Source organism: Cervus canadensis, chromosome 22 (assembly GCF_019320065.1).
Source record: "Cervus canadensis isolate Bull #8, Minnesota chromosome 22, ASM1932006v1, whole genome shotgun sequence".
NCBI classification, from domain to species: domain Eukaryota; kingdom Metazoa; phylum Chordata; class Mammalia; order Artiodactyla; family Cervidae; genus Cervus; species Cervus canadensis.
In genome coordinates this window covers 22,055,581-22,062,466 of record NC_057407.1, presented here as the reverse complement: position 1 = coordinate 22,062,466, position 6,886 = coordinate 22,055,581, and positions in this window count along the sequence as shown.

The following is a 6,886-nucleotide window of genomic DNA, read 5'->3' as shown; positions in this document are numbered from 1 at the left end:
TTGCTCTCTCGCAGCCTGTCTCCAGAGTGTGTCTCCCACTTCCTTCCAGTCTCTCCTCCAAGTGTCTGTCTTTCTAATTAGGATACTAACTTCCTTTTAGGTCCTTGAATGTGCCAAATTCTTTCCACCTTCACTGTTCACTTTGCTTGACATGCGTATTCCTTTGGTTCATAGGGCTGTGATGAAAGCATCTTTCAGGTCTCAATTTAAATGTCACTTCCTCAGGAAAATCTTTTGTAAATCCTGACATTATATTAAAATACTGCATCTTGTGACTCCTTCCTCTCAGTTTATTAGACAGGTCAGTGAATGGAATGGTTTCCAGGTGGTTTTTGATACCATCTTTGGGGCTTCACTAAATAGACCTGGTTCCACTTCTTTTTGAGATCCCTTCCATTATTTGAATAACAGGTTTGTACCCTGTCTGGCTTTTTTGCAGTCTGAACATCCTCAGCTCGTTCTGTGTTCCACTGCAGATCAAAGCATCAGCATGGCCTCTATTGTCCATAAGGCACCTTTCATAGTTCTATTTGATTCAAGCTGGTTTTGAACAGAATGGAATTTAAAGCATGGGAAGAAAAGAATCCTTGACAGAGGGCCAGCTGTGAATGAAAGGAGCAAGGATGGAAACAATGACAGGAAATCAATATAGTAATATTGCCAGAAACGGCTAAGTATAGAAAAGCCTCACATTTATGATATTTATATCCTTCTTACAAATACCAAAAGACATTTTCCAGCCAGCCCTTCCCCCAGGAGGTCTAAAAATTCCTCTTGATACGGGGTGAGTCTGTATGTAAAACTGGCATTATTAAATAATAATGGCTTAGAGCCTTTTGTAACTTCTTTACTTTTAATATTTGTAAAAGTGGTGAAGTCAGTCATAGTGCCTGGGTCCTCCTCCTGTCTCTTACCCTTCTTTAGATCTAGAATCTTGCTTTAAAGAACCATTTCCACTCTGAGAGTTAGTTTCCTCATCTGTTAAAAAGAGGATGATAACCCCTGTGTTGCATGCATGCTCAGTCACTTCAGTTGCGTCCAGCTTTTTGTGATCTTGTGGACAGTAACCAGCCAGGGTCCTCTGTCCATGGGATTCTCCAGGCAAGAATACTGGAATGGGTAGCCATTCCCTTTTCCAGGGCATCTTCCTGACCAAGTGGTTGAACCCAACATTGCAGGTGGATTCTTTACCACTGAGACACTGGGTAAGTCCAACCCCTGTGTTAGTTGCCCATAAAAGATCAAATGATATAAAGCAAGCTAATGCAACATACAAATATAAGGTATGTTTAGGGAGATGATTTTACTTAGGGAATAATAAGAAACATGTTTTAAGTGAACCATCATGTTTTAATTGAATGTAGCTCTGGGAAGGATTTAATGTAAACTTTAAGCAGCTCACATTTTCACAAGTGGGATGTTGAGGGATATTTCTAGGGCTGTTGATTTGGTTTCAGAAGGCAGCCAGTGTGTGATAAGATTAGCAAGTAAGATTCTCTGATGGTGAATTCCAGTTTATGGAGGCAGACGTCTCACCCCCAGAAGTGTGACTTTTCCTAACACACACAGAATCAGATTTTGGACTGAGAAATCCTTTAAAGAGTTGCTTTATTTCCATGTTGACATGAAAAGCCCTCCTTTCTATAGTTCAAGGAAAAAATGGATACAACATGATATTTGGGTAGTATATTTAGTGGTTCAAAGCAAGCCTTTGAAATCAAGTAGACAACAGTTCCAGTCCTAGCTCTGTGCCATGTAAGTTGTATGATCTTGGCCATGTTGTCAATTAAGCCTAGTTTTCCTCATCTAAAAAGGTGACTATATATCTCTCTATGTCTGTCTATATCTATCTTCATACAGTGCTTTGGCATATAGTAGGAGCTCAATAAATTAAAGTTGTTTTCTTTGGTTTGAGGCAGAACTAAGGAAATATCTCATGCAATTATAAATACTGCAATGTAAATTGATATTTACTACAAATGTCTAACTCAAGTTCTACTACGAAAGAGTCAAGAACAAAAAATGAGTTTTAATACAACGATAAAAACAGTTCTAATCTGTAATAGGAACTCAGAGATACCATTTGTTAAAGTTGCCCTAAAATACACTCTGAAATCGATGTCTTAATGGATTTAAACCCTTGATATTGTTGTTTGAGCTACTTGGCAGAAAAATGATACAGGAAGCATTTAATGTGCCCCCCACTCCCCCGGGCCATCTACCCAATGCCAGATCTCAAGATGCAGTCGAAATAGTCTCTATGCTCCCCCTTGCCCCCCTTATCCTTTCCCACATGACAGCCAAAACCATCCCCTTAAGACACCAATTGGATCCAGTTACCTCATTCCCAACAACACTGCCATGTTGCCTAAAATCCTTCTATGACTTCTCCTTACACTTAAAATACAGTCCAAACTCCCTGCCATAGTTCATAAAGTCTGTCTGACTTTCAAACTTCTCCAAACTCATTCTGTGTCAAGGATCACGTTGCTCACTGTGCTCTAGACAACCCAGATTTAGAATAACACTTAGAACAAACCCAGAGTTTATCTCTAGCTGGAGCATTCCCCTGCCCTGTGCTCATCTACCCTGATCCCCAAAATTCAGGTCTCTATTTAAATATCCCCTCCTTCAGAGACGTCTTCTCAAACAAGCTTTTCTAAGACAGCTGCTAGTCCCTCACTTTCTATCAAGGTACTTTGCATCTGTCTCAAACACTTGTTACAAACTGTCATCATTTGACTTATTTACATAGTCACTGACTTTTGGTTTAGCTCCTCTTACTGAATATAAGCTTCATGAAAACAGGAACCAGCTCTTGAATCCAGAACACTAAGTATCATATGGTGTTTAGAATATAGAAAAACACTTGATGAAAACCGTTATGTGACTAACAATGAATAAATCCAAGTTTCACCTGTTTTTCTTAATGGTAGGTCCCTGAAGACAACAGACCGGCAGATTGATCACCGTTTGGTGGTGTTTATTACTCAATGTTTATTCACTTGAGAGAAAACACTTGCACATTACAGCCAAGCTTTCTCAGCAGATTAAAAGAAAAATTGAGGTTGTGCATGTGGCTTGTGAATTGCTGCTGAAAATTCTCAAAGTTAAACCTATTGGATTAATTTCCTCCTTTCCCCCCTCAGCCAGGAATCCAGAGGAAGGAAGGGGCAGGTCTAGGTTTTGAGGTGTGAAACCTATATAGATGAGGGGTGTGGTGTCCATGTGTCCATAGAGGCACTCCATTCACATTTACCTTCGAGAGATCAGGGATCAGGGTTGCCGACAGTCTCTCCCCTTTATCATTCCTCAGTAAACTCTCTTGCTGTCCATATCTCAGAGAACCCAAGCTGACTCAAGGGGCCTTCTTTGAGCAAAAAAAAAAAAAAAAATCATGAATACAAGTTTAAATACACATCTTTTGTAAACAGTCTTTATGGAGGTGGAGTTCCTTGAGACTTAAGCTTCATTAGCACCAGAGCAAAGCCTCCTCTGGCAGAGGTTCCAGATCAAAGCTTCTCGAATGTGGCTGCACATTAGAATCACTGGGGATCTTTAAAAATACTGATGCCTGTTTCCCACCTGGGTCTAGAGTGTGTCTTTGGCATCAAGGTGAATGAAAGCTCAAAGGATGATTCTGATATTGGCCAGGGTTGAGAACCACAGTTCTTCTTGGATGCTTGGAGGGCAGGTGACCCTAAGAAGTTCTGATTCTTGAATTTACTGTTTTGAAGATAGGACAGAATTCTGCTGCAGTGTTTATTCTCCTAACCAGCAATGTGATGCTGAACAAGACCCTTACTATCTCTGAGGTTTTCTACATAGACCTGGAAAGTTGGAGTTGTATTACGTATTTCACTGAATCAAAGGAAGCAATGAGTATTATAACACGTGTGAAATTACTTTTTGAGTTATTAATAATGGTGATGCTGTGTGGATCTTGGCAGATACAAGTGCCCATATAAACATGGCATGAGAATAAGGAGGTTAGGTAGAGAAATATACAATTTCCTGATCACTTAACTCATAGAGAATATTTACTTCTTGGAGGTAGTGATCATCTTGTGTGTTCGGTGGTATTAGTAATAGGTAATGACAGCAATTTTATAGGAAGGCAATTAGTTTTTCCTAAAATGAACTAGATTGGTATTTCTTAATTTCTCTTGAGTATTTCACCTGCATCAGATTATCTTGGAGGTACTGGCTTAAAATGTGGGTGCCTTATTACACGCCAGTCAGGATGGCTACTATCCAAAAGTCTACAAGCAATAAATGCTGGAGAGGGTGTGGAGAAAAGGGAACCCTCTTACACTGTTGGTAGGAATGCAAACTAGTACAGCCACTATGGAGAACAGTGTGGAGATTCCTTAAAAAACTGGAAATAGAACTGCCATATGACCCAGCAATCCCACTCCTGGGCATACACACTGAGGAAACCAGATCTGAAAGAGACACGTGCACCCCAATCGCAGCACTGTTTATAATAGCCAGGACATGGAAGCAACCTAGATGCCCATCAGCAGATGAATGGATAAGAAAGCTGTGGTACATATACACTATGGAATATTACTTAGCCGTTAAAAAGAATTCATTTGCATCAGTTCTAATGAGATGGATGAAACTGGAGCCCACTATACAGAGTGAAGTAAGCCAGAAAGATAAAGAACATTACAGCATACTAACACATATATATGGAATTTAGAAAGATGGTAATGATAACCCTATATGCAAAACAAAAAGGACACAGATGTACAGAACAGACTTTTGGACTCTGTGGGAGAAGGCGAGGGTGGGATGTTTCGAGAGAACAGCATCGAAACATGTATATTATCTAGGGTGAAACAGATCACCAGCCCAGGCTGGATACATGAGACAAGTGGTCAGGGCTGGTGCACTGGGAAGACCCAGAGGAATCGGGTGGAGAGGGAGGTGGGAGGGGGGATCGGGATGGGGAAATACATGTAAATCCATGGCTGATTCATGTCAATGTATGACAAAAACCACTACAATATTATAAAGTAATTAGCCTCCAACTAATAAAAATAAATGGAAAAAAATAAAATAAAATGTGGGTACCTGAATCTACATAAGCTGTTTAAAATAAGGATGAGGGAAGGTGAAGGATGGGAGAAGAATCTGCATTTTTAATAAGTGCTGCAGATAATTCTTAAGCAAAACAAGGGGCCATGTCACTTTTGCAGTGCATGCTGCTGCTGCTGCTAAGTCGCTTCAGTTGTGTCCGACTCTGTGCGACCCCATAGACGGCAGCCCACTAGACTCCTCCATCCCTGGGGTTCTCCAGGCAAGAATACTGGAGTGGGTTGCCATTTCCTTCTCCAATGCATGAAAGTGAAAAGCGAAAGTGAAGTCGCTCAGTCGTGTCTGACTCCCAGCGACCCCATGGACTGCAGCCTACCAGGCTCCTCTGTCCATGGGATTTTCCAGACAAGAGTACTGGAGTGGGTTGCCATTGCCTTCTTTGCAGTGCATAGAGCCTGGTTAAAATGACAATGCCCTCTAATTCCTTGTGAAAAATGCATTTCTTTACAAATCTATCTTAGCACCAGATCTAGCCACTTGAAAGGACCTCTTGATAGCAAATTATTTGATCAAGTAGAATTGATTTTGCAGGTTAAAATGAAAATAATTGTGAAATGGGTTTAAGAATTCAGTGGATACAGAAATAAGCACTCAGCAGACGTATTGTGCTATTTAAGGATATAAATCTAAAATTCTTCATTATGTAGCATTGATTCAGAATAATCAGGAAAATGAATAACTGTTTTTATTGCTTCCTAGCATGTGACACAGTAAATCTAATTCCTGTTTTCACCATTTCTCACGTGAATCTTGAAATACCGTCCTAGCGGGTCTCTTCCTTAAGTTTTCCCCACCTAGTATGCCCATCCCAGTACTGCAGAGTGGTCTTTCTGGAATCCCCAAATATTCCCTACTTCATTGCCTTCAGTGCTCATTGCTTCTACTCAAAGTGTAGTCTGTGGCCCAGAAGCGTGGGTATTACCGCAGAGCTTGTTAGAAATGCAGACTCCCCAGAGGTATTGGATCAAAATGTACCTGCCTTCTAGCAAGATTCCCAGGTGATTTGTATGTTGTTACAATGTGAGAAGCCTTCATCTACAGCGTAAGGTATAAGCTTTGCTCCTTGTGATTTGGCCCCTGCTCCTCCCTCTAGCTCTGCCCCCTGCCTAACTTCCCTTCTACCTTCAGCAACTGCAAACCATCCATGTTCTGCAAATGTACTCTGCTGTTCCACTTACTTGTACTTTCACACTTGCTGTTCCCACAGCCTGGAACGTGCCTGGGTATTCCTCCTCCATGTAGTCCCCCTGATCTCCCTGAGGGAGTTAGTGACTTTCCCCTTAGACATCATTCTGTATCATCACAACATGATGTGATTGTTGTCTGTTTGCTTTCCTAAGTTGTGGAAAATTTATTTTGAATCTTTGTATCCTCTGCCCAGTGCAATCTCTGGGATAGAAATGTGACTCAATCAATACTTGATGAATTGAGTTGAACACAGGAAATAAGTTGCTCAAAAGGACTCGGTGACTTTGAAAATCAGGGTCTACTGCATGTGGTTATACACTGCAGTCTTTGGTTGATTCTTACCCCCTTATGTTGTGCAGTAAACCACCATTACATGGCAGCTCTGTTCAAGATGAGGCTTGGTCTCTGTACTAGTCAAGCGTCAGTGACGACAAGTGACAGAAACCACTCTGGTTTCTTGGCTGGTTTTTGCCAAGAATAGGAACTTACTCTGAGAATAAAGAAATGACTTGGGAAATATAACCAGGATTTATGAAACTGGCCTGGAACCAAAAATTTAAAACCTTTCATGACTTTCTCTTTATTTCTCATGGCT